Source organism: Sciurus vulgaris, assembly GCF_902686455.1.
Source record: "Sciurus vulgaris genome assembly, chromosome: 12".
NCBI lineage: Eukaryota > Metazoa > Chordata > Mammalia > Rodentia > Sciuridae > Sciurus > Sciurus vulgaris.
The window spans coordinates 105266242-105290914 of record NC_136473.1 but is presented as its reverse complement, the minus strand read 5'-3'; the positions used below and the strand labels follow the sequence as shown (position 1 = coordinate 105290914).

Genomic DNA, 24673 nt, shown 5'->3' with positions numbered 1-24673 from the left:
CATCAAAATGTTCTGATAACTCCATTGCTTCTTAATGGTAAAACAGAAAAGAGTACTCTGTGCCTGAGTGCCCAGCCCAGGCATGGAAGCAGGTTGAACAGGGAGGTTCTTGGCTAGAGCTATGATCCAGGGTCATGAGTCTCAACAAGTGTTTCTGGTTCTAAAGTCACTTTGAACTCAGCCATGATCCTTAGATGGAGCTGGATTTCATAGCATAAGCACTACCACAGTGAGCTCTCTTCTCTTTCTCTCTACCAAGTTCAGCTGGTACTCTTTCCTCAGCTCTCTCCCCTGGAGCTCAAATAAGGTGATTCATGACCAATCACCTAAATGCAGCATTCCACATTTTAAGTATAAATTTCAACATCATTTTCAGGAACTGTACCATCAAACAACTCAGGTCAGCTCACAGGCAGGGATCTGCCATAGATCCTGTATTGACTTGATTGTTGGCTTCTGTACACACAGTTGAAATGCCTTGACTTTCCAACATCATGACCTCAAGCTGGGATGCAGAATGTACCCCTTCTCACTCTTTCTGCTATCCACCTAGTAACAGTTGTGTCAGATATTCTCTTAAAATCTTGGGTTCACATGATGTATTCATTGTGTGATACATTCAGCAAGACATTCCTACTACATAGTGGGGCAGACTAAGCTACGCTGATAAAAGTCAGAAAGTGATGGGGTTGGAGGAGAGAAATATTGACTGGAGAGAAGGATGAGGGAACTTTGGCATGTCTCTTTGGGGTCGGGGTTAAATGAGTACTCACGATTGTCAAAACTTACTAATCTGAAGCCTTAAGATCTGTGCATTTTACTGTGTGTAAATTATACCCATCATTTTAAAGTTCCTATGGTCATGGAGAATAGGGCAGGATGCTGACTTTCTTATCATTCCACCTTTCCCCACCATCTCTCATCTCTCTGGATCTCAGAGGCAGACCAACGGGAGCTCCTCTGTTCAGTGCAGGAGGAATGGATTTGAGAATACAATGGATTTCTCACTAGAACCCTGGCCTGATAGGAGGGGTAGAGTTGATGGGGGAGGGGAGGTTTTGTATGGTGGGTGGGTTTCTATTTTTCCTTCTCCTTATTCATCCTCTCCACATTCTGAGCCACAGGGGTTCAGTGAAGGTGGTCCTGGAGAAGGTTCATAGGAGAGAAGTCATCAAATGCCTAAAACCCACACTTGTATGGCAATGTGCCCTGGGAATAGTGCCTTCAACTGGGATTTCTGAGGCAAAGTGAGTGTGGCAGTCGGGTGCCTGATGTGGACCCAGGGCTCACGGTTACAGAAAATGCAGAGGGATCGTCACTGGCTTCTGGTCATCTTCTTGGCCAAGACCTGCAGGTCAGTGGCGCCTTGAGACTCCTGGCTGATTCCCATTCTTCAGAGGTCATTGCTCCACACGGAGCTCACTGGAAGAGTTCGGTTACTAATCTGTCTGCAGGAAGCACTCCATCCCTGCCCCCCACACATGAGCCAGTCTACATTTTACAGGTGATGAGATATGAGTAGACCAGAAGTTCTATTTCCGCTTTTGCTACCCTCTGGCCTTGCACTTTAAACATCTATGTCTCTCCTTTTAAAAAATGGGCCTGATAATGTCACTGAGCACTTCTTTCACAGAGAATTTAAGGGCATTAATGAGATAATGACCACTAAGTATGGGGACTTTAGTAATAAATGGTGGCTTTGGACAGGGTCCACTGCAAGGGCATGAGGTTTTTAAACCTTCAGGGACATGTCATACAGAAATCTATCCATTCCTTTGTTCAAACTGTGGGATTTCAAGGACGGAAGGATTTGGGAGAGTTGAAATATGAATGAGTCAGTGTTGGTTTCTGATTCTCCATTTCTATCTTTTTTTCCCACCATCACAACCTCTGGTGTCACTCTTTTCTTCACTAATATTCTACTACCTGCCATTCTAAGGAGACACTGAAGTGTCTGTATCTGATGCTAAGCATAGTGAAAAAGACATCTCAGAAGATGTCTCTCACCCAGAAGGGTCCGTAACCAAAGGCAGGGAGTATTTTCTTCACCTTGGAGGAGGGACCCAGGGAGCTGAATTGAAAAGAGAACAAAGAAGCACACCACTAAGGTTCACTCAGGGTTGGAAAGAGTGAACCACTACTGGCCACATCTCCTGTGCCTCGGCATACTTGGAAAAATGACCAGAAGAAACTTAAATTAAGAGACCAAATCAAGGCAAAGCTTGATCCTCGAAAAAGCCACATCTCTTTACCCCTTGAGATACTGATTACATGGAGATTTGGGCAGTTGAAGAAAATACCCAACACCACTTGTTGAATAGCTCCACCCAAGGGGGTTTGGGCAGATCTGAAACCAGTGGGGCACATGCACATAGTATCTCCAAGGGAAAAGCAAGACAGATATGGGGAATGGGCTGAACAGTCACGGGAGGAGGAGGCAGGAAGCAGGAGATGTACAGCAATACTTTGCAGAAGTAGCTGCACTGAGGAGCTCCTGTTTGTGGAACCTCAGTGCTGGGGAACACAGGGCACCACTTCAAGTCCTCCTGAGTCAGGGGCCAGTCTGAGTTCACTTCTGTTTCCCTGAACATGTGCAGACAAACCTTCCTTTGGGGTTATTTTTCACTGCCAAATGCCCCAGAAAACAGGACAGAACAGACTTTTGTCCTCTTTCCAACTGCACATAGCCAAGAATGACAGAAAAGTGGAAGGTACCTCCCGGATCCTTGTGACGTGGTAGAAGCCACATTAGCCAAACTCCCCCAGGCTTAAGGCACAACCTCTCCCCTTCTATCAGGAAGTCAGAGAGCCCTCTGCCCCCAGACCGCCCCAGCTGTGGCTAACCTGTTGCACCTGCCCACCTGCCATGAATTTGCTCCAGGAGAGAAAGTAAAAGGTCACGTTGGGCGCTCTCCACAGCAAGATCCCAGAGAATTCTGGGGAAACTGACATTTTTAAAACCACCTCTTTCAAGCTCCCTCAGAGGAGCATAACTTTGAACTCTACCTCCACTCCCAACCCCCCCCCCCCCCCCCCCAGGCTTCCTTTGCAATACTTTCCTCCAGTGGAGGGAGGGCTTGTCGGGAAAGAGTTAAAAAAAAAAAAAAAAAAAAAAAAGGTGCACGACTAATTCCCCAAACCCTCTCTCATCTCCATACAAAAAGAACAGCCTTGCGCGAGACGCAGAAACCACCGGCAATTTAGCTCAGCCCTCACCTGTCTTATGCAACAGTACACACACACAAACGCTCATGCACATCCGCAAGGCCCAGGTCCACGTCCCCCCTCAATTCGGGCGACATAGTTTTGCGCCTTTCTGTTCCCTACGCAGAACCCAGTTCCACTGGCAGAAGAGAACTAAATGTAACCTTAGTGCCAAACGCCTTGCAGGAACACACAGACGACACACAGAAACCAAAATGCACCTCGTTGCTCTCCTTGGTGCTGAAATCACGCTAGCGAGGAAAGGAAGGAGCGGAGTGCTCCGGACTCACCCGGGCCGGGGTGCCGGCAGGAGCAGAGGAGCTTCCTGGGAAGAGGATTCCTGTGGGTTCGGGCTGGAGCCAGCTGATGCGCTCACCTAGAGAGCCCACCTCCCTCGCTTCTCTTCCCTTCCTCCTTCTCCTTCCGAGAGGAAGAGAGGAGGCTCCAAGAAAGGAACGAAATCCAAGCCGGCAGGGCTGCGAGTGGAAGAAGAGGCAGCCCAGATAAGAGCAAAAAAGTCAGGCGGCTTGCTCCTCCAGTGGTAATTGTCGGCTCGGGGAGGACCCCTGCTCGCCCCCTCGTGGGTCTGCTCCTGTCTGTCTGCGTGTTGAGCCAACAGCCTTAGCACAGTCGGTTCCTGCCTCTGACGTGAACGAGAAGAGGAAGCCTGGGACTGCTCTGCTGTCTCTCTCTCACGCGCTCTCTCTTTTCCCCTCTTGCTGAAATTTCAGCAGCGTATTTTTTTAAGCCTCCGTTTTTTCCCATTCCTCTACCGGCAGCCCCCTAGTGGACAGAAAGGAAAAACATCCTGAGTCCTCTTGAACAGTCTGGATTCAAGCACGGGAAGACTCCCGCACCCACAAACTCCCGGGGACTGTCTCCACACAGCCAGGGTCCAGGAGAGGGCAGAGTCTTCCCTCTGGCCAAGCCGGGTAGGCAGAGGGCGGGAGGGGACCTGGAGCTTTTGCAGATCCTTTGGCAGGAGGAGTAAAATGTGGATTGGGAAGGGGTGGGGCTCAGTTGGGGACAGAACGTTTTGGGATAAGGTGATTGTGAGTTTCTCAAGTGGCTTAAGTTCCTGGCTCAGCAGAAGGAATCCTCCAAAGAGTCAGGTGAGGAATGTCTATACCCAACCCAGCCCGGGCCAGCGGGGAACGTAGGCGGCCAAGGAGAACGTCTCCAGTCTGCACCGTGTCCAACTCCGTAATATGACTTTTTGGAGAGCTAGTAAGAAAAAAAATATCCTTAGATCATCTCAGAGGTAGAAATGGAAGTGACCCTGTTGGGCGTCCATGGAGAACCTTGGCTGACAAGGAGCCTCAAGGGGTCACTGCTCACAGGCTCGCTCACTTTGAAGTGCGGAGTCTCGCAGCCTCCTGGAAGGTGTCCTAGTACTTGCATCTGCAAACTCGAGTCCTAGTTTCAGACTGCCACTCGTTTGCTGGACACTCTGCTTCTCTATGGCTCAGTTCCACTGTTTGTAAAATGTGGATAGTGCTGCCCCCTCCCTACTGAATAGGGATGTGGATAGATCGAAGTGAAATAGAGACACAGAACTTCAGACTGGTAGGAAATTTCAAGGTAATCTTGTCCAAACACCCTTCTTCTGTTTGATTCACCCTGGGTAAATAATAACAGCTAACATTTATAGAGTATGTATACCAGGTGCTAGGCAGTACCAAAGCCCTTGACTGTATTAGCTCATTTAACCCATATGATCATCCTAATATAAATGCTATTACTGCATTTGGTAGACTAGGAAATTGAGGAACAGAGTGAAAGAATAATGTGCCCATCATCACACAGCTGGTGCATATCAGGGATGGCATTGGAACATGGGACATCTGAACCTGGAACTTCCTGAGAGCCACCATGTACAATAAATGTCATTTCAGAAGTGGCAATGTCTAAAATAAACAGAAGGTAACAATAACACCATAGTGATTGTTGCTTTTATGATAAAGTGCCTAGATTTTCATAATGAATTTATGTGTGGCTGAGATTTTTTTTTTTAATTGTTTACAACTAATGGTGCCACACAAACTGTCAGAATCGCTCTTACTGATGAGAATCCCCTAAGAAAACGAATTCTCTTGGAGATTTGGGTAGCTCTACCTTCACAAAACTGATCACAAATTCCATGAAATTGGAAACTATTTGAATTTGGCATGAGACAGATAATATATCACTCAGTTTCTTTATCAACAGCAGATTGCTGCCGGTGCCTAACGCAGTACACAGTGGAGCTGGGAACCTATAGCCTCACTGTCACATGTGAGGTAATAAGCACTCAGTGAGGTACTGACGCTTCCTAACTAATATGAATTGCAACTTCCTTGCCTAATGAGGCTCACTTTATTTTTACTTTCTTTGAATCAAAAGTGGATAGGGCAGAGCCAAGGTGGGATGGAACAGCTAACAAATCCTGGTTCCTGTCTTCAAAGTGGGGAGAAGAGGGAAGAAACAGACCACTATAGCTCAGAGCCAAGTGTGGCGACAGAGCAGAGGTCCTGGAGTAAGTGAGCACAGGGAAAAGCACCTAACCCAAGTCTTAGGCCTGGTGGGCTGCCCAGCGAGCTGGCACCTAAGCGGAGGCCTGAGGAATGAGATGTTCTCTCCCTGGGGAGAGAGCAGAGCCACCGACGTGAGTGTGCAAACTCACAGAGGTTGGAGAGAGCACAGCGTGAAGCTTTCAAGGCTAACATTGCCATCCCATTTACAGCCGGGGAAACTTGAGGCCCAGACAAGTTAAGTGCTTGCTCAAGGTCACACATCTAGTAAGGATCCAAGGACTCAAATCAAAAATATCAAAAGCAAATGTCTTCGACTCTTATGCTATCCACTTTTGGGAAGCCAGTAAGATGGATTTTCTTATCACTTGGACCTGCACGTGGGGTGTTTCAATAGCAGTCACTAAGTGAGAATGTGTCACCTTCAAGGAAGCAGGATGTGTGATCCGTCATCATCAGATGAGAAGGCCACCAAGAAGGCACCAGGCAGTTCAGCAAAGGAGAAATTCAGGAGGTAGGATTGTTTCAGCTGGACGTAAAGGTACCAGGTGTCTTAGAAAGTGGGAATGTTTCAGAGCAACAAAGACAGTAGAGACTTGCTTTTGAAAGGAAAAGAACATGTAAAGAGCCAAAAAAGTTTCAGAGAAAAGGATGGGGTCCCAGAGGAGGATGAGATCCTCATGCCTGTAAGGATTATGGGGCCTTCACACAGGAAGTGACATGCGTCTGGACCTTAAAGAATGTAATTTCCAAAAACTGGCCCATTGCACCCAGATATTAGATACATGGAAAACATGGGATCTGAGCTGCACTGAAGAATAGTGGGACATTGATTAAAGGAAGATTAGAAAATGATTGTAGGTAGAAAGATGTCAAGCTTTGGAAGATGAATGGGTTTGGGAAGGGTGGTGGGAAAGTGAGTGTTTTAGTCAACTATTTCACTGCTGTAACTAAAAGACCCACACAGAACAATAATAGAGGAGGAAAGATTTATTTAGGGGCTCACGTTTTCAGAGTTCTCAATCCACAGCCAGCAGACTCCAATCCTTGGGGCTCAAGGTGAAGCTGAAATCATGGTGGAAGAGTGTGGCAGAGGAAAGCAGCTCACATGGTGATCAGCAAGCAGAGAGCGACGCCACTCTTCAGCTACAAAATATGTACCCCATAGCCACACCCCCAATGAACCACTTCCTCCAACCACACCCCACCTGCCTCCAGTTACCACTCGGTTAATCCCAACAAGGATTAATTCCCTGGTTAGGTTAAGGCTATATCTCCAAATCTTCTTGCATTGGCTCACACGCAAGCTTTCAGGGGACACCCCACATCCAAACCATAACGGTAAGATTGGTGGATGAATTTGGTTTGGGACAGGTCAAGTTTGGGGAAGGTACAAATAGGTATTGTAACATAAATGTCTAGCAGTGATTGGAGTATGTCTCTGGAGCTTGGGTTGTGTTCTGAGGTTGGCAATATAGATCCAAAGCCCATTTTCTAGACCTGCTTGTTAGTAGCTAGAAGCCATCAATAGGAGAAAACTTAGAGTACTAAAGACAGGATCTCAGCTCTGCTTTCTTAATCCCTGGATCAGATTTTATGCTTCCTTAGTTCTTAGAGGTAAAATGCTTAAAGCCCAGAAGATATCTACAAAATACTTATTGATTGGTTCATAACCATATGTATTTTACCTAACCCAAACGTATTAGGTAAGAATAATATTGGGCCAAGATCAGTTATTGGTACCTTATCTTCCGATCCTCTTCTCTGTTACAATTTACTCTGTGAAAGCTGGTAATCACTGGCCCTGGACCTTGATCACTCCAGTCCCTAGCCCTCCACTGTATTGGCATTACTCTACATCCACACAGCTAGAAGAAATCCAGTATTCCTCGGGCATTCAGCTGCCCCCAAAGAATGAGAAGCCACAGTGTGGCCAGTCACCATCATGTTGTTTCCCATTGAAAATCTATAGCATGGTTCGTATTTCAGAAAGCCCTAGTATCCACCCCTCCAGAAGCTGAACTTGGACACAGCAACTCAAAAGGTATAACTATGGCTTTTTGACAGAACAGGGAAGGGACCTAGGCCTCCATTTTGGAAGATGGTGAGTCCAGAATAGCCAAGGAGAGTCCTCAATTCCCAGGCTACCCAAGGCCAATGTCATAGCACCGTTCCAAGGAAGAGGTTTGGTGAGAAGACCACATAAGGTAGCACTCTGACCAAGCAGAGAAGGAAGGAGCAGCAGATAAGGTCTACATAGCTGACCACCATCCATCCAAAGCCATCGTAGCCAGGGAACCCTTCAAGCAAGCCATATTATTCCCTTCCCTTCTGCACAGTTTCTGACCTTCCCCAAAGTTGGTGCTGTGAAGACAGGGAGCCAGGACAGGCTTTGTCTTCGGGAACCATTCAGCAGTACTCTGGGGGGCTCTGCGAATCCAGGAAAGGGAGAGTGTTAGGGAAGAGGAAGGGACAGGGCTGGGTGCTTCGCCGTGAGATGGAAGGCGGGCAGCATTAAGAGAGTAAGTGGGTAGAACCCAGGTTCTTCCAGGTTGGAGACACTGTTTGGGAGATGATTTTCCTGGCTTGACTCTTTCCCCATAGCAAAGGTGGGGAAGCTAGGTGCCGTGTGCAGTCTTAAGTGGCTCTACCCACCGTGGCTCTGAGCTGCCCGCTCTGTGCCTACACTCCTCTTGCCATAGGCCACTCACTGCCACGGTCTATAGAGAGGCCAGAGTGGATTCTGCAGTCAGGGAGTCCAGGAGTGTTAGGCGTGGTGACCCAGCAGCTACCCTAAAGAATGACACAGCTTAGCCCCGTCCCGGAGGAGAGAGGACAAGGGTGGACGAAGTCTCAGGGCCCCCTCCCACACCACAGTCTCTGAGTGTGGACTAGCGGAGCCTCTGCAGTGACTGGGAGATCACGTCTTCCCTCCACCCACCTTACAGATAATCAGGGCTCAAATATTCTGGCCATCCTAAAGAAGCTGCCTACGGACTCCCTGACATTTAAAATAAGGGTGTTGGCCCTACACGTTGCTCTCAGGGCCTTGAAGAAAAAGACCAGCAGAGAGCAAAAGCGCCAACAGTCAGTGTTGTCTAATAATGGGAACTTCCCCCAAATGGTCCAACTCAGGGAGGACAATCACTTGTCAGGATGCCAGAGGGACATTTAAGCTGGTTGGCTGGAATAAATGACTCATCATTTCCCTTTCAACTCAGATAATGTGAAATTGCATTGACCAAATGACTAAGAAATTTGCTAAGGGTGGACTCTGGATCTGGGACTTATATTCTGGGAGGTAGGGGGAGAAATTCTTAAAGATGACCCTGAGGATAATGTACCTCAAGTGCTCACCCTCACAAGGAGATAAGGAAGAACCTGTCTCACTCATGCCTGGGCTGGGCTTGGGTTCTGTCCCAACCTGACTCAGCAGGAGTTGGTGGCCTCATTACATAATAGAGCTGATGTCTGGGGACAATTCTGGAGAGCCAGCTGACTGCCACCAGGACAGGAAGGCTGGAGTTACAGAAGGCACTAGCTGGGGGACCCAAGGAGGCAGCCCTAATAAGTTTTAAGAACAGTGATGGACAGAAGTTCCCTAGAGGAAGAATAGCCTTGAGGGGGGGCAGGTTGCCAGAGCTGGAAAAGAAGGTTTGTGGCTGGACAGTTCCAAGATTTGTCAGCCCACTGACCAACCAGGGTCTACCTGTTATGTTAGTGAAACAGGTAAAAGGGACCCCTGCCCCAAATCTCCCTCCTGCTCTGGTGCCACAAGGTGAAACACCACTGTGCTAGACTGAGAGCTAACATTTGCCTGTTGAATACGCTCCCCACCCCATTCTTCTCTGCTAGAACCCGAACCTGCCCATCGCCCATCCTGGGCACTGCCCTGGGTGTTTCCTGGCCATGGAAGTTCCTCATACCTCTAAATACAGTAGGGGTTTGGGGGCTGGGTGCATATCCCAAGCAGAAATAGGAACCATGAAACAGGTGACCAGAGTCACCTTTCCAGGCTTAATGGGGAAATCCATCCACAGTTACAAAAAATGATGCAGGAAGAACAGCCCAATTCAGGGAGAAAAGGAGCCCAGAGGCTTTGAGGTTCTCGATCTAACCAGCCCTGAACACCTCGTTACCTGAGCCAATAAACACTCCTTTCACTTAAGCTAATTTGCGTTGGGTTTTTGTCAAGCTAGTTCAACTTGTCAATCTTCTAAGGAGAAGTTAAATGTCCCTTAGGTATGTGCTTGCACCCAGGGTGAGAAAGACCTAAATAGGAATCTAAGAAAGAGGTCTTTGTTTTCTTTGTTGCCTGGAGCATGAGAGCAGCAGCAAGATCAGGGAATTGGTTGGGCCTTCAGAAAAGAAACATGAACATTTCTTTCCGTGTCATTCCACAGAAGACAAGTATGGAGACCCAAGTACTTTTCCTGGGGAATGTAATAAAAAGCCCCAGGGAATGATAAGGTAGCCTTACTGCATCCATGCAGAAGATGGTGACCTTGGGAGATGCACCTGCCCCAGAGTGGAGATCAGTCATGAAGGTTGTCGGGGCTCAGCTGTGCTGCTCTGTGGAGTGCCCACCTGCACCAGAGTGGCCGTACCAGGAACCGTGCTCATCCTTGACAAGCCTGCCCTTCACCCTCTGGTTTTCAGCACATCTAGCCCAGGACACCACCTCTGACCTCCCAATTCCATTGGTGACTTTCTGGTCACAACTGTGTTAGGGGTCTCCGAGCAGAGTCCTCCTGTTCTGGGAAGCTACCCTCTGAGCCTGTGTGATGAAGTCTGCAGCATCTCTCTCAGGTAGGAGCCCTGCTTGGAGCCTCAGGCTCCTGTGTATAGGGCCTGGCCAGCTGCAGCCCGTCTGGGCAGGAGGCTGCTGGGTGATGGAATGCTAGCCAGGGAGGGATGCAGCTGAGCCCCTGGCTCCCCAGCCTGTCTGCCAGCCAGCGGGAATTGCTATCTACACCAGAGAGCAAGCCAGGCTTCCCACACTGAATTAGCCAGAGCAAAGCAGATGTCTCCCTTCAGTGGAGCCAAAGACGAGATGGGACAGAGCTGGCTTTTCTCCCCTACTGTCACAGTCAAGGGCACCTGTGGGGGCCCAGGGCCTCCCCTACACCATGGCTGGGCAACCTGGGGTCAAGCCGGCAGCCTACGCTGCCCAGTTCCCTGTCTCCGGCTGCTAGGCAGTCTCCTCCCCACTCGTTTCCTACTCACTTTGTTCTTGGAACTCTGGTTTTCATTTCCACAGCCTCTGAATAAGAAATGGAAGCCCAGTTTTAGGGTCTTCTTCCTCTGAGTGCAATCCCTGCGGGAGACCCTGGGCCCCAGAGTCACACCCTCCCTTCTCTGGCTGCTTTGCATTCTAGATTCCTCCTCAGTGGTGCAAGGGGATTGCTATGGTTGGAACATCTGTGTTCCCTCCAATATCCATGTTGAGACTTAATCCCCTGTGCAACAGTATTAAAAGGTTGTCCCTTTAGGAGGTGAGGAGGCCCTGAGGACTCCTCCCTTATGAATAGAATTAGTGACCTTATAAAAGTGCTTGAAGGAACTAGCAAAGTCCCCTTTGAGCTTCTGTGCCTTCTCCATGTGAGGACAGAGCAGCAAAGGCACCATCTTGGAAGCAGAGACCAGGACTCCTCAGACACTGAACGTATGGCTCCTGGACTTTGGACTTCCCAGCCTCCAGAGCGGTGAGAAATCCGTTTCTAATACAATCCCATGTCACTTGATAGAAGGGCTAGTCTGAGAAATGTGTTGTTAGGCAATTTCACCTCCGCGTGATCATCACAGAGCATACTTAACACAGACAAGATAGTGACGTAATCTTACGGGACCACCATCCTATACGTGGTCTGTCATTGCCATATTGCAGCACGTGACTGTATTTATAACTTACTTGATCTCAGGTATTTTATTATAGTGGCACAAATGGGCTGCAACAGGGGCGGAAGGGGCCAGAGTCCATTCTAGGTTGTTGTCACGTGATCTCTCACCTTCTGCGGCTCCCCAGTCAGAGTCCCGGGAGCTGCCTCTTTCCCACTTGTGAGGACTCTCATGCCTCACCTTTTAGGGCATAGTCACTGCGGGAGGAAGAGAATGGTGGTGGCTTCGGTGGCTTCCCTGCGCAGGGGTGCCTGGTTGGAACCCTTGTCTGGCACTCCTGCTCTGAAGTCCCGGGAGGGTACTTTTCAGTTTTCTTATGTGTAAGATGGAGATGACAATGGTTTCCTTCCTCATAGGGCAGCTGTGCTCTCACGTGCGTGAACTCATAGAAAGCACTAGAAAGCATCCATGGCAGGCAGAGTGCTCCCTTGAGGCTATTACTCAGCAAACATTTTTGAATACACATATTTAAATAAAGAAAAAACCTTGTTCTCATCTTGGGTTGGTGCTGACTTTATAAGTAATGTCCTTTCTGGGCTCAGCACCTGCCCCCTGCCTCTTGCTTGGCTAAACATTAATAGGACTCTGTGCCCTTGATTCTTGAGGGCCTTGTCAGGTCTGCCAAGAAAATGCCTCTGTGATGAAGGAGATCGTCAGGAACCTGCACCTGGGGTCAAGGGACCCGGGTTTAAGCTCCTCCTAAACTACTCCGCTGAGCACCTCTGCCTGCTCACTCTCTCCACATCCCAATCCCTCCCCCAAACAGGGTCACGATGATGACGCCCTCCCAGGGCCCTGTACTGATTAACTGAAATGACAGCTGGGAGTTCCCAGAGCAGTCTGAAGCATGGTAGGAACTGCACAGATGTTTGCTGAGTGTGAACATCTGCCTGCACATGCGTGGTCTTGCTCCCTCACTACAGAGAGGCCACCCCTCAAGGAGATCTCTTCCCAGAGTGGCCACCTCCCAGTGGCCCCAGTCTTGTGTTTCTCCACACCCCTGAGCTGTGCTGGCCTTTCCTAGCCCTCCTCCTGCTCACTGCTGGACGGTCCTCTGTACTTGCTCTCCTGGAGCCAGGGCCTCCATCTGAGCCACGCCCCCACAGCCCAGAACAGTCCCTGGCTCAAGCCCACATATCCCATAAATATTGCCACCGGAGAGCACATTTTATATCCCAGTCATTTTTAGTTCCCTGGTAGAATACTCTATGGCAAGCAGCAAGGTTTTGAATCAGGCAGAATAGAAGTTAAGTCTTCTCTTTTCTACCTTTAGAAATATACTTTGAGCTCCTGGGTTTTTTATTTTTTTTTTAATTTTCCTTTATAAAACAAAGAAAACACATCATGGGTTATTGTGAAGATGAACAGGATGATGACCAGAACAATGACTGACATTCAGAGGCAGCTCATTAAATCCTTCCAAATGAAGGAAGAGGCTACGCGAACTCCCGCATCTGATCGCCTGCTTCCCCAGCCTTTCTCTTCTTGCTTCTGCCCTTCCTTCCCTCCCCGAGGCTGGCACACCGGGAATCCTGCTAATCCTTCAGCCACAGGGCATCTGTCTCGCCGAGTCCCTGCTGGCAACAGCAATCTGGATCAGCGTTAGAAGTTATTACCCTTTAAAGCAGGGGTCGGCTACTATTTTAGCTCAAGTGCCACAAATATGGAACAAATTTTGCCAGAGGCACCAGAGTGGGCAAAGGAGCATTTTTCCAATTTTCAGAAAGCCATCATCAGCACCCACTGGCATTATGGCTCCATGTCTGGCTTTTCTTTAAGGCCGATATTCACATCCTGCACCTCTTTCCATCTTCTTCAATCTGTCACTCTTCAGGAAAGACTTATCTCTCCTCCCACTCCCCCCCCCCCCCAGAGAGAAGGTGGTAAGATTGGTAAGAGTCCAAGATTTAGGTACAGCAAGAGGTAGAAGGCCCAGCACTGGGAGACCCCTGTCATGGGGACCATTATCCCTGTGGTTCCCAGTCCCTCTCTAGTCAAGCTGTCCAAGTGAAAGCTCTGGGTTCATCCTGCCCAGCATTTTGCATATCATTCTGTTAGTAAATAGAAAGTTTTGTCCAGTTAGAACAAATACAAAGACTCCCCGTGGGATCTTCTGAACTAAGAGAGAGCGCAGCTGGGTCCGAGTTAGGTCCAACTCCTGCTCTTCCCAGCCCCGTCCCAAGATCATCTGCGGGGCCTCTGTGGAGCTCATGGAGCACAGGCTATAATCCTGGTCCAACCAGGGACGTGCCACTCTCCCCAAGGCCAATTGTCCTCCCCCATCATCCATTCATAGCCCTTTAAGTTGGCATTTCCTCCCTTGAAAACAACCATGTCCCTTAGCATGCACTCTGGGGGAGGGGAGTGAGGCTGGGGCTGCAGGCATCTTGGGAGAAGGTCCTCAGGAGTAGTCAGCGAATGTCCCGCTGTCCTCGTTATTAACACAGGAGATCCACCTCGAATCGCTTTTGCAAATCTGAGAGGAGTCCAGATCCAAAGGAGCAAGCCCGTCTGTGATGGAGTTGCATTTGCTCACTGGAATAGCACTGTTGGAAGATGTCAACTCCTTGACCTCCTAGGTAAGCTGCCCCTGCCTGTATCCACGTCCCAAATTCACATATCCCATCCAAACTGAGCTAAGCCTGGATCTCCAGAAAACGCCTGCTCCTGGGGTTGACAGCTCTCTGAAGGCAGATGCCTTGATTTAGTCAGAATCTGATACAGTGCTGGGCACTTTGAAGCGACTGGGGTCCAGGGTGCAGTGAACTTGAACATAGGAAGTGCTTGGGGTAAAAAAGCAACAACAACAACAAAAAAAAAAAAACAAAAAAACAAACAAAAAAAAACCCTTTTTCTTGCAAAGAGCATGCAAAGTAGACCTGGATTTCACAAAATAGAAAATATTTTTAAATGACACAGATATTTAGACTTAGAGAAAAAGTTAGAGGAAGACATTATTGGGAGAATCTGTATATTACACACACTTATGAATACATTATTACGAGCCAGACATCGTGCTAAGAACTTCACATGCCAGACTTCATTTATTTAAATGTTTAAGAAGAAAAATTGAGGAACAGAGTTTTCTAAGTAGCTGAGAGCATATATTTATCCTGTACCAGAGAATGAAGATGAATGAAAAGCCCTGGTAAGAAAGTAGGTAACTGGATCCTTCACAGAGAACGTTTTAGTCTGGGCTGCTCGCCAGAGGTATCTAGAAGACAGGAAATAATGAACTTGTAGAACGTTGGAGCTGGAAAGAGCCTCAGAACCCATGTTGTCCAGCTACAGGTGAAGCTGCCAAGGTCCCAAGAGGGAAGTGGCATCTCCACCCTGACCCAGCTGGACGTGTCTCTTATCCACTTCCTGTCCAGGGGTCTTTCAGAAAGATCTAAGTGCCCCTGTTCGCCCATCTGCCAGATTTTTAAGCCACCATGTTTCACGAACTAAAGACATTTTTCCTCCAGTACTCTACATACTTCCTATTCACCTGTTAACCTGTGCATAGGCAATGACCGTCACTGTTCATTGCACAGAAAGGGCTCTTACTAACAGCCAAACTCACTAAGTCAGCCCCCTTGTAATGAAAGCACTCTCCCTGTCTTCTGTGAGCATCTGCTCATGAGGCCAGCTAGCTTTATCCTGGAGTATGGCCCCAGAGTCATTACTGAGACCTAGCCACAAAACACAAGAAAGTTAGCCTTGGCATCCTTCATTTGGCATGTTTGTGCTCCTTGGAACTTACAGAACTTTTGAGCTGCCTGCATGGCAGTTTTCTTAACCCAACCAGTACAAGTTATTGGTAAAATGATTTAAGCAAAGGGCACAACTAGTTCAAAGCTTTGATACCAGCCTCTGTCCTCACTCCCTACAGAAAAGCAGTAGTCTTGACCACAGTCTTACTAGTAGTTCACTAGTGCTGGCAGATGGCTGGTACTGAGGGGACTAGGAGAGAGCCTCTGTCAGGACCACAGTACAAGAGCAAAGGCATGGCAGGAAAGAGCAGTACCTACGCGGTCAGGTGTCTGCGCGCTGCACCGCTGGCTGGCGAGGTTGCAGGGAGCTCCTCTGCTTCTTCTTCGCCCAGAGAATCACTTTACTCTGTACATTTACATCTCATCTGACCTTTATGAAGGACACAGAACAGCAATTCTCAACCTCATTCCCAGTGAGGTTGCACTGGCTCAAAGGTATCAAGCAATCGATAATAAATGATAATGATTAAAATACACATAATAAGTAAGTGATCATAATAAAGTATTCAAAATATGACTATATTCACACAGCAAAAAAGTTATGGAGGCTGAGGTCCCATATCTCTAAGGCTGTGTTTCCTATGCAATAATAGTCATAAATAACATGTATTAAGTGTTTTACCAGTTATTATTATCTAAGTTATTATACATGTATATATTTGTACACATACACATATGTATGCATATATTTCTTTTCCTTTATTTTTCATAGCAGCCTTTTTAAAGACAGGTATTCACCCAAGTCATAGCTGAGAATACTGAGGGACAGAGACATTAAAATAAAACTCACACAAAGCCATATTCAAATAGCAGCACTTTGACCAGGCCTTTTAGCTCATGGACTCCACAGCTCAGTGCTCCCGAATCACCGAATGTAGGCAAAACTTTCCCTCCCTCATCACCTTCCAACCACCACACACACACAATTTCTTCACTCCAAACAGGAACTGAGCCAAAGTCCAGAAGTTCCATGAACCTTTTGCTCTCTTCCTTGGTTACCCAGGATCTCTAATCTTAAGCTCAATAACAACAAGAGGAAAGAACCCCAGCCTGCAGAAGCTGGGGTAGGAGCCAGGCCTCAGCTTGAGGCAGAGCTTGTTAGGATATGCGCCTAGGTGAGCACAGGGCAGCCAGCACCCAGCAGGACTGGTACGGGGTGGAGAAGGCCCTGATAGGCTGTGCCAAGAGCACCTCTAGAGGCTGAGAGGGAAGTGGCAGGGCCCAAGGCTCCCGCAGCTTGGGCAAGATGGGGGACTGGGCTGAGACAACAGTGATATTAAGAGGGTTTGACTGTAATCTAGAAAGCAATAAACTGACATCTTTAAATCCTTCTAATGCCTTACAATCAAAAACCAAATTATGTGGTATCAAGAACAACTGAGCAGATAGTAGTGCAGCCAAGGAAGAGGCGGGCGGTGGAGGAAACATCCAAGGTGCAAAGAACATGCCAGTCAACAGGTGGGCGAGAGAAAGAGGAGGATAAACAGGATTTAGGGAGACCAGGAGAGAAAATGAGCTATCTAAACAGAGCTGAGCTGGTGGTGGGGGCCTGCTCAGACATCAGGAGGCAGACTCCATGTTCTGCTTCTCCACTTCTGGGATTCTGTAGAAAGAAGCAGGAAGAGCTTCCTCAGACAAGCGTGCTACAGGGCCACACGTCCTGTGATCGGGGACATAAGTGTGGTGCCATCCCTGAGGAGGGGCTGGAAATAGAAATTATGTCTTGAAAAAATGAAAAAAATATTCTTTTCATTTCTATGCATTCCCAGGTCACTAAGTCCAATAATAAGATCACTCACTTCTCAATCATGCTCTACCTCGGGCATCTGCTCAGCTCATATGCTTGCAGAGCGGAAGAGATATGTGACCTGAATATCTACCCACAGAACAGAGCCTGTTTTAAAGAATCTTCTACTCCAAAGAGCTTGCATTCCAAATCTGTCACTAACTGCTTCTGCTTTATGGAATAGTCGCACAGTAAGAGGCACAGGGCTTTGGAGGAGTTAAGAGCTAGCATAGCATAGGTAATTCCAGGCAGAAACCCATGAGCGTCTGACCCTCAGAGGAGGGAACCTAGGGCCTCTGACAATAGCAATTGTGTGTGTGTGTGTGTGTGTGTGTGTGTGTGTCCCATGGCAACTGTAAAATATGAAGCGTCCTCGTGCCCTCTGGTAGGCATTGGTGGGGCCATCCCAAAGGTGCCACACGTGATGTGCATGCACTCACCACCTCGGTCCAAGGTGGCATGGCCCCATGGCTGGCTTGCTGAAGGCTCCCACTGTGCTTACTCTACAGTGAACACATCAATCTTGACATGATGAGCAGCTGCAATTCTTGGAGAAGGACATATCCCCTGTGCCACGTCTGCATGTGTGAAGCATCACCAAAAGAATAGTGAACAAGGAGAGCACGGACGGTCCCGAGGGCAGGGCGAGAGAGCAGTGCTGGAGCGTGCCAAGGGGGGACCCTGATGAAGGGAGGCTCCGTGCCCATCATCTTCCTCCAGCTGGGTGGAAAATGGTACCTGCTTTCTCCATCTTTTTCCCATTCTGCAAGGGAATTCTGTCTGAGTTTATTTCCTATGGCTGCTGGAACAGGTTCCACACAAGGGCAGCCTGGAAATGACAGAATTGCATTGCCTCACAGCTGTGGAGAACAGAAAGCAAGCTCAAGGTGTCCGCAGGGCCACTTGCCCCCTGAAGCCATGAGGAGGCTCCTTCCTCGCCTCTCCTGGCTGGCACAGCTGCTGGCTGCCGGTGCTCCTTGGCATTCTCTGGCCTGCGAACTGCAGCACTTGGGTCTGCACCAGGGTCTACCGCCTGCATCCAGATTTCCCTCTGCTTTTAAATTCATCAGTCATTGGGTTAGGGCCCACTTAATCCAGGGTGACCTCGTCTTTACTCAATCATAAAATCTGCAAAGACCCCATTTCCTATAAGGTCACTGTCCTGGGTAGCACAGGGACACAGTTCAACCCACAACATCATCTGATGGCCTTAGCCTATTGGCAAACCTCACACAGCCTTGAGCTGTACTTCAAGGAGAAAAGGGCAGGACAAACAGGAAGTGTAGTCTGCCACTTGCCCCTGTCCTGTGGGGACAAAAAGGGGGCCTTGTTTGAGCCTCCCTGAGGGGTTCTGGGGAGAGTGGAACTCTCCACATTTACCGCTTCCCTTTCCTAATGTGTTTTAAAGACATATAACCTTTAAAAAGGGTATGAGTGTGTGTAGTGTGTGGGTGTGGGTGTGTCTGTCTATGGGCGTGTGTGTTCAGAGGTGTGTGCATGTGGTGGGCCCAGGCATACTTGGCTTGCTCTGCCTCCAGCCCCAGCGGATCATCAACCTCTTTGGAGCAACAACGACATCTGCCTTTTATGTATATTCTCCATTTTCCAGGCACAGGACTTCTTTGCTCAGTAAATACCTGTTGAACTCGACTGAATGAACCCAAATTGAGCTGTGGGGAATGGATTACGCCAATATGCCTTTGGTCTTGGAAAGTAAAACGTAGAGAATATTTTAGAAGAAGAGCCAGGGCCAGGGAAAGGGAGAAAATCATTCCCTCAAGGTATGGGTGTGGCTTCAGCTGGCTCTGCCATGTTGGTACAAACACTGAGCCTGTCCTTCAGCACGTTATTCTCAGGTCTCCCTGTCCTCTCAGTGAGAATGTCTTTCCAATATCCCATCGACGTTGCCAGAAATGCCTGCCTTTTTAAAACGTGGCATCTTCACTGATGCCCACTTCCGTCACCACATGGTGTCCCCAAGGCTCCTGCCACTGTTGGTATCAGAAAGCTAAAAGGGCCTCCCATCTCCTGCATCATGACTCCCAGGGACAGGCAGAGCCACCATGGCCCTGGCACCAAGGGCCACAGCCACTGTCACCAGCACTGCTTCACATAGAGCCAGTACCCCTGCTCAAACCTGCAGTTCCTGTCAGCACAGCTGCTGCCAAAGCAGCCACCACTAGGCTGCTGCCAGGATGGGCCCTCGGCACTGGCCGGAGGGTGTAGGAATCTTTGGCATTCCTAATGGCTGTCGGCCAGCTCCCATCCTGAGGCTCAAGCATGAGGCCCTGGGGAGGAAGAAGGCAGCCGGAACAGGAGGCCGTGGCTACTCTCCTCCTTCATCCCTGCACTTGGGGAGGCTCACCGTTCTTAGATTCAGCCCAGCTCTCTGCAATCTGTCACCCATGGGGTTGGTGCTCCGACTGTGGTGCAGGACCCTCAGACTCCGTCACCAGACCTCCCAGCACAGGTGCAGGGAAAGTCGAAGCTGGAAATCCTGTCACTTCATGCAAACTTGGTTTTTGCCTAAAATGTATTTTCCCAGGTGTGAAAGTGAAGCCTAACAGAGGGCCTGAGGGCACACAGGACAGGTGGCCACAGGTCCAAGGAACCCCAAGCAGAGACGGAAGGAAACCCCAGGGCTCCAGATTTTTCTCCACACCTGATCATTTTAAGAACTCCGAACGTTTTTATTATAGCCATAAACCTTGTTGGAAAGTCAGAGTCAGAGGTTTGATCCAATCAGAGAGGCCCACACTCTCTGGGATCAGATGAGGAGGGTTCCATGCAGGCAGCCTTCTGGCTTTTCCAAAACCATCCCCAGCAGGACACAACTGGCTGCATCCAGTTCTATGTATTCACTCCTTTTTAATAAGGAAGCCCTGACATCCAACAAGTGCCAGCCTCCTTTCTACCACAGCAAAATGTTTGAGGCCACAATAAACCTCTTGACTTGCGTGAATTGCAGACACCTGAGAGCTGCCCTTGACTTGAGTTGCAGAGGCTGAAGCCTGCTGGTGTGAGGAGGGAGTCTGGACGTGAGTGAAGGTCATCACGAGGCGTCAAGAGCTCTAGGGAAGCAGAAGAATTATAATGATGGGACCAAACTCAGACTATCCCTCCCATAACCCCAGTGGATACAGGGGCCTTGCACAGGAAGGTCATGGATCTGCCTGAGGACTCTTGGTCCCCATCCTTCACTCAGAGGGGAAAGAATGACCTCACAGGTCCTGCAGGGGCAGGAATGGAAGGAGTTGAGGTAAATCTCTCCCTCAACAAAACCAGAGAGCTCGCTCTATCCATCCGATGCTGGGCTCTGGCTTAAGGGAAGCCAAGTATTGAGACATGGCTCCTGTCTTCAAGAAGTGTGTTTGTCTTGGGTGAATTTGGAACCCAACAGTGACCTGTGCAAAACTGGAAAGAATGAAAAATGGATGCTGAGAAAGGTCCATCACTTGCCTTTCAGTTTTACTTTTTGGTCACTTTAGAGTCACAGGAAAATTGAGCAGAGATTTCTCACTACCCCCTGACCAGACACATGCCCAGCCCAGCCCATCACCGGCAACTCCATGGGGCCTGTGTCACAACTGCTGGACCTGCAGCCACCCACCATTCTCACCGAGTCCACAGCTTCCATCAGGGCTCACCTGGTGCTGTCCATGCTCCAGGTGTGGACAGATGCACGATGACAGGATCCACCCGCAGTGCTAGCATCACGGAGAGCAGCTCTCTGCCTGAAAATCCCTGTGCTCTGCCTGCTCATCCCCACTTTACTTATAAGAATTTGCTTCAGCAACAAAACAAAAACAAACCAAAAAGATCAAGGAGATAATCTCCTTCTCTCACTTTCCTTGTTCTGACTGGTTTCATGATGACAAAGAGAAAAAAGATCTGACTTTTGTGTTCCCCACCAGATGTTTAGGCATTCAGGACCTCTGCAGTCTGATCCCAACCTCCCCATGGACTTTGCCTCTCTGGGAAGTAGAGATGTGTCCACTGTTTTACTGCCCAGCTTCCTTCTCTCTTCCTACCGTCACCCTATATTCATTTACGGTAATGCCAGTAAGAAACAGGTGAACTTCAAAACTACAATGCTTTAATGTAATAAGTGTATTTCTTTCTTCATTCAACAGTCTAGACAGGCACCTCTCCTCCAGGATGTAGTTTAGACCCCCAAGTCCCTTGTGTCTTTAGGTTCAGGCATCTTCCACCTGTAGTAGGGTCACAGCAGCCGGGGCAGCCAGGGGAGGATCATGGAAGAGCATTTGCAGGAACATGCATAAAAGTGACCCTTGGGAAATGGAATTGCTCCACTCATGTTCACTGGTTAGAACATGGCCACGCCAGTGGCAAGGGGCCTGGGAAACACCTGCTAGCTCTGCATCCAGGTGCTGTTAATTAGCTAGCCTTTCTGCTACATGCCCCAGATTACTTATGTGTGGAGAACAGAACAGAAAGCTCTGTTCCTTATTTCCTTATTTTATGGAATCTTGACAGAAGGTCATTTTTAGCTCTCCTTCTCGTCGGCCACCTCTCTCTATGGAAGTTAGGGGGTCCAGAAACTTCATCTACAACATGTACAGTCAGGAACCAGACATGCGAGTAAGCTCTGCCAATCACATGTCTTCTATCAGGACTTTGAATCTTGAGCACAAAGCATGAAAGATGCATCCAGAGTCAGAGCACACGTGGAGATCACTTCCATTCTGGTGGCCATGGTGATAGGGGTGGTAGGGGTGGCCTCTAGTGGGCACGCAGACGTCCAGTGCAGCCGTGGACAACCCGGCCTGATGTCTTCACTCCGCGTCCCACACCCACTCCACCGATCCTTCTTTTCCAGCACCATCTGGTTCCCTCCACCCTCTAAATACCACCTTGCTTTGTAAAAGGAAGAAAGACTGAGGATGCTGCACTGGAGGTGGAGAGCGATCCCTCGGAAATCACATAATCCCCTTACCACCTGCCACCGCCAACAACTGAGGAGGTCATGAGATCTTGGCCTTATTACAAGGCCCTCTGCTTTTAAATGAGAGGAAAGCAGTGGCAAAAGGTTAAAGATTCCAGATCCCAGTGAACAATGGGCTGAACAGACATCTGGACTACCCACCGTAGTCCCTGTCTGGGCCTCCCTGTGCTAGCAGGAAAACTGTCCTAACAGGCACCCAGACAGCTCACTAGTAACTGTGTGGTGCTGGAGCTTCATCTTGGGGCTCAAAGACATCATCCTAGCATAGTCCCCCTCACCAGGGGCTACTCCTCTCCCCTGTAGGGACCAGGGGTCAATGGGCTGCAGTGTCCAAGTCAAGTGTCTTGGGGATGGGCCTTCTGGAAGTCTTTCTGCTTGGCATGAGCTGCCCCATCCCTATTACTGATCGCCTGCAACCTACAAAGCCAAGATGAAGAAGTCAGTCCACACTCCATCTGTACTGGGGACACGCTCCTGAACAAGCAAAGGCAACGGGTCTGAGCAGACTGTCCCAATCCCAGGAGAAACTACCTGACAGAGACTTGGTCACCACCTGCCTAGGAGGCGTGGTTGTGAGAACACTGGATCAGGGATGAGACCTGGCTCAGAGAGTCACAGAGGAAACAGGGAAGCTATCTTAGAGACTATTCTGCCCAGAAGTTTTCAAACTTTAAGAACTGAGAAACTCTATCTCCAAATGAGATTCCACATGTAGTCCCAAGATATAACAGAGAAGGAAGCAGAGAACTCAGACTGGAATAGGCATAGAAATTCTAAAGCCCTGGCTACCTGACAGTGAGAGGCCCTTGCCAGATGTGCCCTCTGAGCCTTGGACACCCCAGTCTCCAGAATGGTAAAAAAGAAATCTCTGTTCTTTATAAATGACCAAGTCTTGGGTATTCTGTTACAGCAACACAGTACAGACCTCCTGAGGTAGAGAAAAGATGAACCTAGAATTCTGTGGCCTCATTCTCAGGGCTTGACATGGGCAGGATCAAAGCAGATTTCTCGTTCTTTCTCTTGCCTGGAGATGAGGGTCTCCTCAGAGAGTCCAGGTGTTTTGCTTGTACATTCCCGTCTTCAGCTCCAGAGCCCCCAAGCATGAGAGGGCACCTTTGGGGGAAAACCTGAAAGTGGTCAAGCCCTGCCTGCTGCCCCAGAAGCCCATGCCCTGTGACTCACCCTACTTAGTCCCAGAGTCTTCTAGAGGCACCTTCTCAGATCCAGCAGGTCCCGGCAAGAATCATGCAGCAAGAGAGTCGTATTATTAACTCTGCTGACAGGTGAGTAAACAGATGCCCAGCCAGGGCAAGAGTACAGCCTACATCATGCCTGGGGACTTAGGCAGACACTGTGAACTGTGGCTTCTGCACCTCAGTTAGGCACAGTCATCTGACTATGTCTCCCTCTTGACGCCGACTGAACTAATAGGAGGGAGCAAAGGGCAAAAAGCCAAACTGGGCAAGAGGCCTGGGAGAGGAGTCCCCAGTCCTTGAAGGGATCCCCAGCCCTTGAAGACCCTTCGCCAGCAACAGGCCATACTTTCTATTAGAGTCACAGCAAATCTGAGCCAAGGATAGTATGCAACAGGGCAAAACTGAGGTTGTGTCTGTGGGTCTTCCCTCCAGACTCCCCTGAAGCTATGGAGAGGTGGCATCCGCAGGACAGAAGCAACAGCTGTACTGGGGAATGAACTTGCACTGAGTGAGATAGACGGAGGCCACCTATGAAGAAGAATCTCACAATATCAGGGATACCATTTCAAAGGGTGTAAGGAAATGGCAACACTTCAGGGCCTGGTGAGTCCTCTCCTCTCCTGGGTCAGGAGCACACATCGTTCACCAGACAGCAGGGCTGGTCTCTAAGGGCCTCTGGTCCTGCTCTCTTCCACGTTGTCCTCTGCACAGCAAAGACGTGTCTGAGAAGACACGTCTGACCTGCACTCCCTCCCAGAGGTGGCCAGGGTGCTGGCCATGCGACTTCACGCTCTGCTTTCCGGCAGCATGGCCTGGTGTGGTTTGCAGCCCATCCCATGCTGCTGCGGTGTGTGACCTTACACACCCCGTCCCTCTGCTCTGCTTGTCCCTCTCTCCTCTACTCACTCCATCTCCTCTTTACCTGAAAACCCTTGCTTTCCATTCAAGACTTGGTCCAGGCGTTTCCACCTCTGGACAGCCTATCCCCTGCAGAGTGGGTTTGGTGCCCTTCCTCCAGGCCCACTCAGCACCACCCCATCCTCACAGCCTGTTTCTGCCTCCTCAGATCCACAGTGGTCCTTGAAAGAGAGTCACATTTGACTCCTCTGACACGCAGGCCATGGCTTGAGAGGGGTTAGTAAATGTTGGCGGAACGGACTAGAACTAAGCTCAGTTAGTTTGAGCAGCCCGGGACCACGGGATGAGCTGGCCTGCCCCTCAGGCCTTCCAGGTCCTAGGGCTCAGCAAGATCTCATGTTGGAAGGCTATGAGGCTCCATTCGATGGGTCTTGGGACCCAGCAGGAAACCTTCAAACCTCAAGAAGTTCTAAGAGCAGCAGAAGACCTCCCTAAATCTC

At 49.2% G+C, this 24673-nt stretch overlaps 1 long non-coding RNA gene across 1 annotated transcript in view; it reads right to left on the bottom strand.

Moving 5' to 3' along the window:
• Positions 1-23446, bottom strand: part of LOC306641728 — a 222184-nt gene extending 198738 nt beyond the window's left edge. Inside the window, exons 1-3 of the long non-coding RNA XR_013758268.1 lie at positions 23302-23446; positions 15626-15737; positions 3495-3987 (exon numbers count right to left, since the gene is read on the bottom strand). This is a non-coding gene — a long non-coding RNA (uncharacterized lncRNA). The remainder of the gene's footprint in view (positions 1-3494; positions 3988-15625; positions 15738-23301) is intronic.
• Between the last annotated feature and the right edge of the window lie 1227 nt (positions 23447-24673).